This window comes from Pezoporus occidentalis, unplaced genomic scaffold, assembly GCF_034315485.1.
Source record: "Pezoporus occidentalis ecotype Australia unplaced genomic scaffold, CSIRO_AGI_Poc_V1 ctg13, whole genome shotgun sequence".
NCBI lineage: Eukaryota > Metazoa > Chordata > Aves > Psittaciformes > Psittacidae > Pezoporus > Pezoporus occidentalis.
In genome coordinates, this window is record NW_026913103.1 from 13,307,604 (window position 1) to 13,322,162 (window position 14,559).

Here is a 14,559-nt window from a genome sequence, read left to right on the forward strand (position 1 = left end):
GCTGAAGCGCCAAGGCAGAGAGATGTTATTTTCTGTGACAGCAGTAAAAATACACATTTCTACCCAAGCATTGTCCATTCTGTTTCAGACAAGGATGGCTTAATGTCCTGTGCTGCTCTCCGTCATCTGTGACTCAAGTAAAAGAGGCTGCTCTGAACCATCATGAAAGATCTGTTAACATGCCACTAAGAGCTCTTCCATCATTCATACATTAAGCACATTACTAGGTTTTATAGGACGAAAATAAAAAGTAAGAAGAGTAAAGAATAAGTGCTTTAAGGAAGACTTGTATACAATGGTTATTGATTGAGACAGGCTTCAAATCACTAGTTTAGCACAAACATCTAATATTCACTCACAGGTGCTGCCACCCAGAGTCCAACATTATGACATTATGAAAACAGAATACCTTTCAAGCAAAATGACTGTATTTGTGTGGTCATTTTAAAAAGTAGAGGAAGGTGGAGGTGTTGGTTTCAGGCGAGTATGTAGCAGGAAAAGGTGAAAGAGCTGATAAGCAGGCAGTAGGTAGTCTTAATCTTGAATTTTACAATGTCTTCCTTACAAAATCTGTAATGGACAAAAGCAGATATTATACCAAAAGGTGGAATGGTGGAACTTAGCATAGGAAAGCAAGTAGGAGAAGCTATTCTGTACATTTATCAGAATACATTAAAAACATATTTATTTTCAGTTCAGTTTTCAGGTCTGCAAAATAATGGTCAGCAGACTAGGAGATGTTCTAGTTGAGCAGCCTTGCCTTCAGTTTTAATGAAAAAGTCTGCCAGTTTTCAAGAAAGACTTAAAGAAAGTATATTTAAGCTTCTCTCTCCACCAGTAGAATACCACAGAAGACAAAATATCCCCATGAGGTAGCCTGACTGGAAATCCAAGGGAGGCTGGAAAATGAGCTATCCTGCTATGCCTTAGAAATTGCAAACAGCAGCAACCCAGTTTCTCAGCTAACCTGAGGGAGCTGGCAGCATTTGCTACTAGATGCCTAATTTAGTGCCTGGACTGTCACACTGTGTGTAATTTGTTTAGAAATGAGCTATGAACGCGGATCTCAATTTGCACAACAGGATATGGTTTGATTAAATGTGTCCAGATGCATTTGTAATGGGATTACAGATTTCAATTAGCAACAGTCATTGCAAGGTAATAGTTTTTCATGCATGTTATAATACGCTGAATTGGGGCAAGAAATAGAGTATGATGGAAAAGTCTCCCATTTCTTTCTACCCTCTACAACATTGTTACTGCTTCTTCACATTCACGCAGTGTTTCTTTCCAACTTAGCCTTATCATTTTCCTTTCCCTTTGCTGGCCTGCTGTCAAAGTGATGGTTTCTAGTTCCACTGAGCTCTGAACGTGGCCATGCTCCCAGAAATAGTCTGATCTGCAACTCTTCTGCCTGCTAGTGAATGGCAGTGAATAGATCTTTACTATATCTCATTCCTGAGCCAGGAGGCTTAAGCTGGTTGTTTCCATGCTGTTGGTATGGGTATTTCTCGACTGAACTAGCTACCGCTCCCTTAACTTGGTCTGTGTCTATACTGCGTGGTGGAGAACAGGCTTGAGAAGACAGTGTCTGTTCATTGAGCCCCACAGTGCTCACAGCTGGTGGTAGCTGAAGATGAGCCAGCTCCTAGTACTTCTTGCTCAACAGGTCATTAAGCCTCACTTACACCTCCTCCGTCAGACTACATCTAGAAGAGTAATTTCACAGAACCATGCACACAAGGATTCTCTCTTCTCCAGGAAGCCCTAGAGCTTGGACTGGTTTGGTCCCTTAGTGTAAAACTGAGGGTTCACAGCATGGGTAGTGGTCAAACTTCTGTTGCCTATAGTAGAAACAGACTACTGCCACAGAGACTTGCCAAAGTATAACCTGCAAACATGCAGCTAAATTTTCTTTAACAAAACAACACTAGAAAGGGTGCTAACAGTGCTGGACTTTGCTTGGATCTGTGCCTTGGTTTTGAGTAGGTTTGTGTCCTCAGAGAGCAGTAACTTAAGACAGTGGTCAAAGTAGGTATGCAGCTGTTTCTGAATAGGATGCTGGTCCTTTGGTAAAAAATATCTGTGGGTTAAGTGTCCTGATTCCTCCTGTGAAAAAAATAGGAATGCTGAATGGAGAAGGAGCGAACAAGGCAAAGCAGCTTACTCTGCATGCTTCCTTATAGGGGCTTTGTAAATAACCATTACTGATACAAATAATAATCACTTGTGACATTACTTGAAACAGTAAGTTTCTAACATATGGTTTGCACGCCTGCTGTCAGAAAATCCATTCAGTCCATACAATATTCTCCAGTGGTTGCAAGGAAGGTGTTTATGTTAGTAAAGTGTCAACAATTCACCTGATGCTTTCTTGGGGGAACTGGGTGAAGATGGGTTGTCAGAAATAGCAGCTATTCCTTTATCTTATTCTATTCCTCCCAATCTCTTAAAAAATTAAACACCTTAAGAGTACTAAATGCAATAAAGCATACAGGCCGATATATAAAAATGTATATATATGACTGAACTCCTGACAAAACTGATATTGCCACTGCCATTTCAGAGAGCCACATCCCACTCTGAGGGGTATATAAACCCTGAAATGCAACAGATGTGTCTGCTCAGTTATGTCACTTACCTGAAGCACTCTTCTCCTCACAACCTGTTGGCTAGCAGATAGCTGTATAATTTGCTTCCTTAAAGTCTATAAATGCCCACAAGGAACTTTAAAGGACATGTCAAGGAGTCTTACTTTGGCAGACTCTTTATTCCACATAATATGCACCCCAGGGAATGGAGAGGAGACAAACTGACTAAAAAGAAGTTTGACTGGGCAATGATTAATGCACATACCTGGTAGAGGAGTTTTTTTCCTCATCTATCATTGTGATGTTTATTATCATATAGAAATCTGGCATGTTCATGGCATAACCAGTGGATGTATTGCACATGTTCAGACTATTCCAACCTACAGAAGCAGTCTGCATCAGTTTGCACTGTACTGGAAAACTCCATTTGCATACACTGCCAATACACTGGCATAAACAGCATGGAAATGACTCACAGGCAATGCACGAGTTATATTTTTGCCAAAAGGGGCAATGGATTGGCAATTTTGTTGCATCTGCCATAATATTCAGGCCAGCTTTCTCTTCTGCAAAGGAAAGCAAACAGTTTTCCAGACCAGATGAATTTAAAAGGAAATATGATAATTTCTGCCCATTCATTCCATTCACATATTTCTGTTCAGTAGTTACAGCATGTTCATCATTATTTTATTTATTTCCTATAGAGTAGGGTAAGATCTGGTGCCTCTTTGCATCACTCTTCTGGATAGCTATTAGCAAATCACAGAACAGAACAGACTACTAAGATCAAACCCCTATTCTACAAGAACAGCATAAAAATATGTAGTTGCTTAGCCTGGACTGATCACTAGTCTATTGCTTATCCTTTATTTGCTGGAGTCCCTAGTCTGAGTGTACATTTCATTCTTTGAAATGTACAGAAAAACTTTAGAGAAAAAGTTTAGAGTATGGATAAAGAAATGGAAAGAAGGACAAGAGAAAGTGAGACACACAGGAAATATTTCCAAAGCCTCACAGCATATTCACATGAAGAATTATCATGAACTGTAACAGGAAGGAACTAACTATATCCCAGAGACATCTCTGACTACTTCAGCAAATGAGAGAATGGGAGGACAAAATGCTGATGAGTTGCAGTCACATGAGATCAACTTATCCTGAAAACCAGCCATAGGGGAAAAGTTTTAAAAGATACAAGTGTGTTTCTGAAAAGCACCCACCTGAATGCTGTTTTCCAGGATCACAAAGCACGTGATGTACTTTAGATACGATTGTCAGAGGCCATAAGCAAACCAAGTTTTAGTTGAATATAAGGTTATTAGACCAGATAATATCACTGGAGGCATTTCCTTCAGAGGGTATTTCCCTTATGTCTGAAATTTAAACCTGACCTGCAGATCCTCCATTCTGCCCAACTTCCTAAATCACCTCGAGGCCTCTCTGCATCCTGCGGACTACAAACCCTTCAGGAGAAGGACGTCAAAGACTCACAGATCAGAAGCAAGCCTGAGTGTCTGATATATAGTGTGGCCAACAAGTTCAGAGCAATTCAAGCAACCAGCAGACAAAGAATGCCTCAAAAGGCCTTTATGATGCTTCCATTCAATTTAAGCTAAGCTGTTTGACTTAGCACTGACACACCATCAGGGAAAGATAAGAGGCAGTGGAGCAAATGGAAGAGCTCTGAAGAGACTGCTCATACACTCCCCTTCCTCTTCATCCTCTCATCAGCATCCCAAACTCATATTTCCTATGCTTTCAATTTATATTGCAATACTATTTATAAGAGATGCTCCTGCATAGTGTTCATAAAAGATCTCCATATTCAATCCTTTTCTCCAGAGTTAAAACTCAGAAATAGGGAAGCACAAATATGATGGAATTCACGCAGTGATAGGCTTAAAGTGTAAAATCCAAAAGGTAACTGCCTGGGAGAATTAAATGCCAGCAGACATGAGCAGTGGTAAATTCTTTTCACAACATGCAGACAGGCTTTAATGCTTTAAATTGGAGTACATTCAAGTGTTAAATGAGGGGTTTGTGGGGGTTGTCTTTGGGGAGATTGGGTGACTTCATTTGCTTAGAGAAAAATAAAGTATTTCTAAGATTGTGTACTGGAACAAATATTAATTTTCCTTCATTGTACAGGATCAGAGAGGAGAGTACCAGGTCTGTGTCCCCAGTAACTCATCTGCTTCCACTGAGCAATGTCAGTATTGCTGCATTCGATGTGGCAGTATAATGAAGTTCTTTAAAAATTCGGACAGCCCATATTTCTTTCAGCACATCATTTTTTAATGCTGCTCTAGATAACGGGTTTGATCTATAATTCCTGCATGGTTAAAAGCGATTGCTGTTCTCACACTTTTCACCAGCAGCTGAAATCTGCTAAGCCAATGGCCACTGTGGTGTGTTTGCCTGGATGCATGGCAGGGGTTTTTCAGCAGTTAGCCTTTGGAACTTACTTATGATTCAACGAAGCTGAAAGATATCTGACTTTCAGCTAACAGGCAGAGGCAGGGAGCATTTTTCATGGGATTGGAAGGAAATTTCAGTGAGATTACAGGCATACAAAAGAAAACATAGCCGCATTTTCTTCAAAAAGATAATTAATACGTTATACAAGGATATTTCATGGACATATACTCCTTCTGCCCCCCACCCTCAAGGAAAGGGCTTCACTGCCCACATGGCTAAAGAATCAGAGGCAAATCCTACTTTGGGTTTACAGAGCCATTAGCTCCCCACTAAGTCTACACCTGTTAGACTGTGCTTAAGGTGAACTAGAGAACTAGGTGAACTAGTAGAACCAATGTTAGTACCCTTTGGGCTTGCCATAAGGGGAGCTGAGATGATCAGCATTATATTCCCGATAAGCACTCTGTCAAGGCTGAAATATATTAAAAAAGATTAGCAGCTTTCTGCTCTAGGCCAGCTGTGCATGTTCAACACTCACAGCTTTACCACTGCTGACAATGCAGGAAGCAAACAGCACTTACATGTGGAGCATCTCATACATTTTGGGTAACATACATCTTGGGTAACTGTAGACTGTGTGACCTGGATCAATTCACTCCTACTGGGAAGCATGGACAAAATACACCTCTGCAAATACTGCAAATTCTGTCTTTTGATCAAAAGGAATGTCTGTGACAGATTTTGCATTTTAAAAGATTTAAGAAAATTTTCATCCATTCTCTGGGGATGCAAATCTTTCCATCATATTAATGTATGAGTTTGCCCAACATCTGTGGTCTCAGATTTCCCTTTCTGTTCCTCTTATACAATATCAATCCGTTTGATTTGGCAGTCATACTAGTCACCTCAGAAGTCATTCTAAGGCAACTGGTTGTTATGGAAAACATAAGAAAAACAAATACAGCAAACAAGAGCCTGGAAGGGAACATGTTTACTACCTCAGGGATCTTTCATTTTATATAAATAAGCAACGCAATTTAGATTCACTGAATATGAGAATCCAAGCTTGGCTCTAATTTGCAGATGTTACTTCATGCAGAAAAGCAAACATGTTTAAGTGGATAATTTTTTTTTTTTATTTCACAATTAAGTCATAAATTTATAAATGGCATGAATTTGCCTCTAATTTAAGCAGTCTTCCCTATTGCAAATTGATTTTCCATAATACAGATGTTTGAGTTGCTGAAAAGTTTGGCAATGAAAAGCTGTATTATCAGTGTTGAACTTCAGCTACTCAACTTCTTTGGCATTTAAGTTATAGCTTTCTTCTGTGCAAAATCCAGGAGTAAAATAGTGGAACTTATTTATAAACCATCCAACCTGCTATCAGTTGGGTGGTGCTAAACCATGCCTTTGATTTCTGTGCACTATGCTTTCTAGTCCTCTTAAAGATTAGTGCCTCAGCTTCCTGCATTCTCGTCATGCAAACAACACATCTCAAAGCCTATTGCAGAAACTCAAAGCCCCCCTGCGCAACAAAAACATAGATAGAAAATTAAAGTTCATCATTTTGGGTTTTGCTGAACATTAGGGACCACTACTGCTTGCCCAATTACCAAAGAAGTTAAATGCTGAGTCTGTGTTTGTGGCTCCTGTTCGCAACACTCCAGGTCACTGCACTCCTGAAATGCCAGTTAAAAGGCAAACAGAAACCAGGCACAGTCATCTCCCACTATTGTGCGAAATTTTCCCTCAGCAGGTTCTTTCTGCTAAAACTAAATGTGCCCCCCACATGCCTCCCAGCCACAGCTAAATCAGCTCACAAATAGCATTATCAACACACACTTCTTCTGCCCATGCTGACCTCACAGCAAACTCAAGTAAAATAATAAGGAATTTCAAAGGAACAGAGATATCAGTTACAAATTAAACAGACACTTCTCAATTTTACCTGGTGTGATAGTCTCGGTGAGTGCTGAATAATCAAATTCAATTCTCTTTCCAGAACACATTTAAGCTGTTCTAAGCAGCTTTGTTATGGATTCTCATAGCTGAATAATGGACAAACTTTAATAATTTCCTGTGATGCTGCTTTGGAGGAAATACCAAAAGACCAGTAGAAACATCTACCATCTGCAAGCTAAATCTGAGCAGTGTCAGTGCAGCTTTGATGAAAAGCCTGAGAGCTTATTAGCACATTCTCAGCTGTGAGCATTCCAATTACAAAAGGGAAGATTAATATCATCAACTTCAGTCACATGAAAGTTAGTTGACTACTTTAAAAAGAGTAACTTTAAGCCCTATATGTATCAAGGGAATGAATGAGGTATCTCCAGAGGGTAATCATCTTGTCTTAAATCTGGTGGTTTAGAAAAGATGAATCTCTCCCTGCAGACACTTGATTCATTTCACTGACTACAAAACTCAGAGTTTAAACTTAGACAACTTCCAACATTATAAGTCAAGTAGGATGGAGATTGTATAAAACATCTAGTATCTGAACTCTGTTATCAGACACCTACATAGGCATTTTCACTGGGAATATATGTCCAGAAACACCTAGAATAGCAAATCCCATAATGGCAGGCAAGTTCTGGGGGCAGGTTTTTCAGAATCAAGCACGGTCAGTAGTTAATAGTATCTGGAGCCATTATATAGTGCTATATACAGTGCATATCAGCCTTCAGTAAAAAAGCATAATTTTGCAAAATTCTGCCAATGGACTAGACACTTAGCCAATGTCTTAGACACTGCAAAATGAGCAAAAATAAATTTCCAAGGAGAGGAGTTGTTGACAAGGCTGCAGTAGTTAGAAAAACTAAAGCACAAACTCTACACAGAGAACACAATTTATTTGTAGTTTTAATATTTTAAATGTGTTATTCATTTTAGTATTATCATGTTTGGAATTCTTCATATACAAGGTAAGACAAGGTAATTCTCCAGTGTTCTTATACAGCAAGTATATATATGCCAAAAGTACTGACAGCGTTAAGTATGTGCCATGAGAGAGGGAATAAGTATGTAACAAAACAAGAGCACAGAGGTGTTGTGAAAAAAGTCAGGGACTTGGCTCATGAATAGCTTGGACTGATAAGTTGCTAACTTCTCACGTTAAGTTAACTGATGTTACCCTTTCTGTTAAAAGGTTAACCACCCCCTCCAGTCGTTTTGTCACTGAGACCTGACAGGAACTGAAAATTCAATTTCTGATAGCAACATTTTGGGGCTATCTTGGGAAACATTCTTCTCTTTTCCCTGTGTAAAAAATGGAGATAATGGCTGGGATTCAGCTTGATGTTAAGAAAGACATCTAGTGCAAATATGCTACTTTCAGCTATTCAAAACATCTGCATATGGCTGGTAAATATGACACAATGCTTGAAGAAGACACAGGCTTCTACACTGGCAGCAAGAGAACAGAGGAAATATCCCACAGAGCCTAAACGACACTAGGGATCTACATAGATGTAATGAATCCTTCCAAAAGGTAGGTACATACAAGCATGCTGCTTCCTTAAACTCTCATTACAACGAACAAAAATCTTATCGGCATAATCAAAGGAGCTTAGAAAGCACCATCTAGCTGAGTAGATACTGACATCTTGACTTAGTTGCCCATCAGCAGACACATTATTTCATATGTCACAAGGTGTTTAAGAGTCATGACTGACAAACATGATACAGGACTTGGGGAAGACGGGTGTCATTCTGGAGAAGTGGCTGTAGGCCATCAGGGTAGCTCTTTGGTAGCTCAAATAGCACTAAGTATCTGTGTGAACACCCCTCATGGTTACCTAAAGCTTGTTCTGGGCTCCACTGACTGTTGACTAGATGCTCATTTTGTTGGCCTAAACATCTAAAGGTGTTCCATGTGACTTGCAGAAATGCTAAGGCCTCCCTTAGTCCTTTTGTCATATTTACTAGATCCATGCAGATATTCTGGATACTTCACAGCATCTCTAATGGCTCTTCTTTCCTTTATTTAGGTATCAAGCCCTAGCTCTCCATTGACTACAGATGCACCTTAGACATCTAGTACACCCTGCAGGTACGTACACAGAGGTGACTTATTTAGGTACATTAATCTCAGACTGAATCCCATGTAAGGTTCCTTATCTAATACTTAAAATTAACTAACTCAAATATTGCTAGAACAGGAAAAAAAAAACAGCATGAAATGCTCAGCGACTTTCAGTTGAGGGCATTATTCAAGAACACTATGCTGTTGCTAGTAAGAAGAATAATTGTACTTGTGTCATGGGAGCCAGTGTTACCAGTTTCAGTTGCAGACCAGTGTAATTGTTGTCTCTTCCTCAGGCAACAGTGCATTGCTCCATTTCTAAAAACTGAGTAACACTGTTTTGCTACTTTGCGCCATCACAGCTATTAAGTACTGTTTTTCCAGAAGTGAGTCTCCGTTTCATTCTGTGATATATATAGCCAACAAAAGGGCAAACCTCTGCCCTAGGAACTTATAACATGACAGGAGATAGCAGATGGAGGCTGGCTGCAATACAGGAAGCACAGTGAAAACATGACACAGCTTTATGATGTCAAGTGCTCTCTGTCTACCAGCAATCTGTTAAATTCTGTAAGAAAGTATTATTTCTGATCTGATTATAAACTGATCAAAAAGCTTTTTCCTTACGTTGAAGGAAATTTTTAAAAACCTATCTCAGAAACATAAAGAGATTTTTTTTAATTGTATATTGTAACTAGGCTGTACCAGAAAACCCACTAATCTTGACATGATTTCCCACTCTAGAATAAAGGGAATTCAGAATAAATGGACTTCTAGAATAAAGACGAATTCATGAATTCCAAGGGGGGGGGGGGGAAGGACAGGAAAAAAAAGAAGGGAGGGGTTCAGTTTCCTGTGTGCTTTTTCATTGGACTGACACTATACTAAAAGATGGTGACCTCTGTAAGGAAAGAGTTAATCATGATATCCAAAATACTGAGAGGATGTGACATGTGGAGAAAATGGAGAGGAAAATCTCTACAAATTAATTGTCAGAGATTTAAAGTTTTCCTGGAAAAAAAAAAAAAAAAAGCAGTATGATAACAATTATATTGTGCAGAAGACTGAAATTTAAGGGCTATTTTTCCTACCTAAATATTTGACTCTTTATTTCCCATAGCTATCATTTGAGAACCTAGGAAAATGGTTTTTCTCAAATCTAATATTTGCAGATGCAAATTTAGCAGAAGATGGTTTGGATTTATTTTATTTCCTTTTTGCTGTGTTTGTTTCTAATGGAAGCATGAATTTGCTTCTCAGCATGCAATGGCATTTCATAAAGATACATCTGAAATATAGTAGAGCTTTTTTATCCTAGCACATCTGTGCTATTTGCAGTGTGTGCAACATGAAGGCACCCTCTAACAAAATGACACAGAATGGAATGGATTAACATGTTGAACTAAAATAGAAAACAGTTGTTCTGCTTGAACATGCCTATAATTTCAGAGGCTTGGGGCAGGACTGAGCTGAAACAAACAAACAAACAAAAAAAAAAGGCCATACAAAATTCACATTAACCGTTCGAATGCTTTCTCCACAAACACTTTTAGTGCTTTGAGTTCCTTTAATTGGTTTTCTAGAAAGATGTTAAAATTAACTTTTCAAATAATTGTATTGTTCAGTTCATAGAAGAAAAGCCAAAGTGAAGGATTGTTTATTTAACCTACAAATATAAATACATTTTGGTAAGAGCAGTCAGGAAATGGATTAACAAATGGTGTGCTGAAACACAATCAGAAGCGTTTAGGCTACTGCAACTTGGCAAGTTACCACACATCAGCTGAGATGTGACGATTGACCACTGCAAGCTTCCAGCCTGTGCCAATTGCAACGTAAGATAGATACAGTTATTCCAACATTGGGTTTAGTTTCTTTCAGTTGGAGAGGGTCAGAGCACATTCATCCACAGATGTTATCATGCTTTTTGACTGAGTCTTAACTCAGAGAACCTGATCTAAATATAGCATGAAGCTATCTACCTTATTAATATAATCGGATTGATTTACTAGGGAATTCAGAGTCACAATACATTCCAAATAATCACATTAGATCAGATCTTGAAATGTGTGGATCACCTTCAGTTTCCTTTATTCACATTTACAAAATGATCACACCTCTGAATCATATGATCTCTGTGATTCATTTTTCCTACAACACAACTTAATTGCATGTAAGACCACTAGTAAGAGAGCGATCTCCTACAGTGATCCAGACCGTGTATATTTTAGACAATCAAGTGTAAAATTCCAACTGAAACCAGTTCAGTTGTTTGCCTTATAACTTGAATCTAGAAATTCATTGTTCTGGGGTTTTGTGCCAATTTTGTCTCTAACATAATGCTAGCTTTTCCCTACATATCAGTTTTTTACCTTCTGGTTAAAGGCTCAAGCATTTTTCAGATTTTTTTTAAACTGGACAAGACAGATCCCTCCTGCAAAACAGATCCTCCATTCCCTTGTCCTCATAAATCATACCTACAGATCTTACAAGGTCTTTTTCATTTTTAACTTGGACACTTAGAATTGTACATGAGTCTGATAACCAGTGTCTTTCACTGTGGCATTAACACTCCCATCCTTACCAGAAATATCTTACCCCAAGAACTCTTGCATCATACTGATCCTTTTCAAAAATATTAGACATTTTTAGGCCATGCTGATTCTGTGATTGAGTAATTCAACTAAAGCACTACAGTGACACAAACACTAATGCTAATTAATTCAGTCTGGAAATTAGATGATTTCTAATCATCTAGATAAAACTTTCCAGATAGAACAGAGTGGGAGGGAACAACCTGATTATTATTTGTACATAATGTGGTCATCTGTGATATGACAAAAGGCAAACCATTGATCCAAAGCCCTATTTTCATTCGGGGTTAAAAGCAGCCCAAGGAAGATGGGCGAGAAAGAGAAACTGCAGTTGGAAGCCTGATCCCTCATAAAGTGATGGAAACTACATGGTTCAAAGTGGCAATTTAAGAGGTCAAGAGGTGACAGAGAGGCAGGCAGGCTTGAATCCTGTCTCCTTTATTCCCATTAAAATTCTGCTTCCTGCTTGTGAAATAAAGAATGCTACACTTGTATGAAGCACTCTTCCATTTGATGGCAATGGACTTCCATCACCTTATACTTGAACCCACACTGTACCCTGAACTGGCACCTCCTCTGATGCCTCAGTGCCTGTCAAGAACATGCAAAGCCTCAGATCATTGCTGCTCTAGGATGTGATCCATGACACCTCAACTGCAACATGAGCCTCATACAGAGGAAGCATCACAAAAAGCGATTTGAAAATATGTCACTGTGAAAAAAGTATTCTGGGGATAAAAATATCTGAGTTTCTTTTTATTTGCATGTCTCTTGATAATGCATTTTGAAATTATAGTTAAAATTAACATGTACTCCCCTTCTATCTTTAAATAAAATATTTTTATTTGTCTGGCCTTAATTGCTGCTTGAGTTTTTGCTTGGCATTGAATTTTGAGAATTTCTGTTGACTGATCCCTTAAAAGTTTCTCTGTTGCCTTTGATTGCATAACTGCTTTTTCATTTATGCAACAGCATATATTTTATATTGTTTGCAATATCTTACAAGTGTCTTTAGTTTACTACAAATAAAAACATTATCTATGACTTCAGTGTTTTGTTCCATGACAGCTCAGTATATCAGAGTAAAATATACTTGATGTTTGCAGTATCTCACTATGACATGCTATGCTATTACTGACAAATCAGTCTTCTATTTAGCATTAATCAAAACATTCAGTTGAATGGCAAAATACGCAGATTTACACTGGCTTTTATCCTTATCAATTTGTTCTATAAACACAGCATTACGTTTGATTTTTAATTGGGCATATGGCTGAAAACCCACAGAAATGTCTCCCACTCACCCTAAATATTCTGCATTATGTTTTTAGATCAGGTGAAACAAACAGTTACTCTAAATTCTGTATGTTTAACTATTCCTCAAAAAAGAACAAAGGGGATTTTGTCAAACAGTGTAGAAATTTGCTCGTTTAAATACTTCAGTACATTTAGTCTTCTAATCCAAATACAGAAAATAACCTTGCCAAACAAACACATAAATTGGACTTAGTATTCTAAAGGTGAGAAAATTTCATTAGCTCTCTATATACCCTAACAAAAGGAAAGGGCTTCTTAAAACAGCAAAAAAATCCCTAGCATATAATTTTCTGAATACACATCTGAAACACATGCACTCAGCGTATGAACAAGGAAGCTGCTGATGCATTTAGCATTCAGTGTTACTTGTGAGATTTCCCACGTGCATGTGCTGTTTCATGCCCTGCACATTGATAAGGTTTTACTCAGGGAATGCTTTATTACTGATAAAAATATTCACTGCAAAGGAAGAACCAAAGGAATACAAAATTTCTCCTATCTAGAGTTAGGTAAGTAATCACACTACTTAATTGAAAGTATGGTGTTTCATAACGAAACCAATTATGTAGAAAGGCTGCTTGAGGTTGAACCCAGCACCCTCCCATTAGCATACAGCACAGCCACTTTGCAACAGGACAGGAAAAGAGTATGCTGAAAAGCAAAACATCATGTTATTTATTGAATATTCATTTGTAATGAATATTATTGCTGTTCATTAAAGGGAGAACTGTGAAAATGAAAAAAGCCAGTGCTACCCGTGGCACACACAGCCAGGGTGAAAACTTCATCCTTCTAACATACATTCACTATCCACTTACCATTTTATAATCCTTGTGCTTTAACTTGCTAGCTCTCTGATAAAGCAAGAGCTTACTAGGCACTTGTTCCTTCATCTGAGTAATGCCTCTGAATCACCACATCAAAATTGGTCATGTTACTTAGATTTTGTATACCAGCACAATTAAAACCAAATGAGACATGAGGTAACCTTTTTGATCCTAAACTCAAATTAAGTACATTAATGAGCAAAACCAGATAGCTACATCTTTAAATTCACAAATTCAGCATTTGGTATGAAAAAATGGCCAGGAAGTGATGAAGATAATGTCATGACGCATGCAGAATTAAAGAACCATTTAATAAAATTCTAATTTATACTCCATTTTATCCAGTATACAAATTATTTTTGGACATGCTGTTGGACAAATATTTTCTCATTTCTACTTTTACATCATTTCTACTTTTTCATCATTACAGTGGCTGCACTGCTAACTCCTGCCTTTGCAGGTATCTTAACAAAATATCCCATATCAAAAACAGTCTGCACAGAGTCCAGTCTACCAAATAATCACACCTTTATGCTTTATTCTCCTGTTAATATCAGATCAATTCCAGATGAACATATGGCACTGCTCTGAGTGAACATATAATATGCATATCAAAATTCTTCTAATTAATTTTTTATGCCAAGTAAAAAGTTTTCTAATAAACCACACCTCTTAAGAACTTTGCTCTTCTCTATTTTGCATTACTCATTCTATGAATTTTCTATACACTGCTAAAAGTACTTTATGTTGTCAAACCCAGTTTACTTTGTGGGGTTTTTTGTTTGTTT

At 38.0% G+C, this 14,559-nt stretch overlaps 1 long non-coding RNA gene across 1 annotated transcript; it reads right to left on the reverse strand.

Moving 5' to 3' along the window:
- Nucleotides 1-362: 362 nt before the first annotated feature.
- On the reverse strand, nt 363-5,151 carry LOC134158341 (uncharacterized). The gene is made up of 2 exons (XR_009962731.1): nt 5,057-5,151; nt 363-570 (listed from the first exon to the last, which is right to left on the reverse strand). It is a non-coding gene; the product is annotated as an uncharacterized LOC134158341 (long non-coding RNA).
- Nucleotides 5,152-14,559: the final 9,408 nt, after the last annotated feature.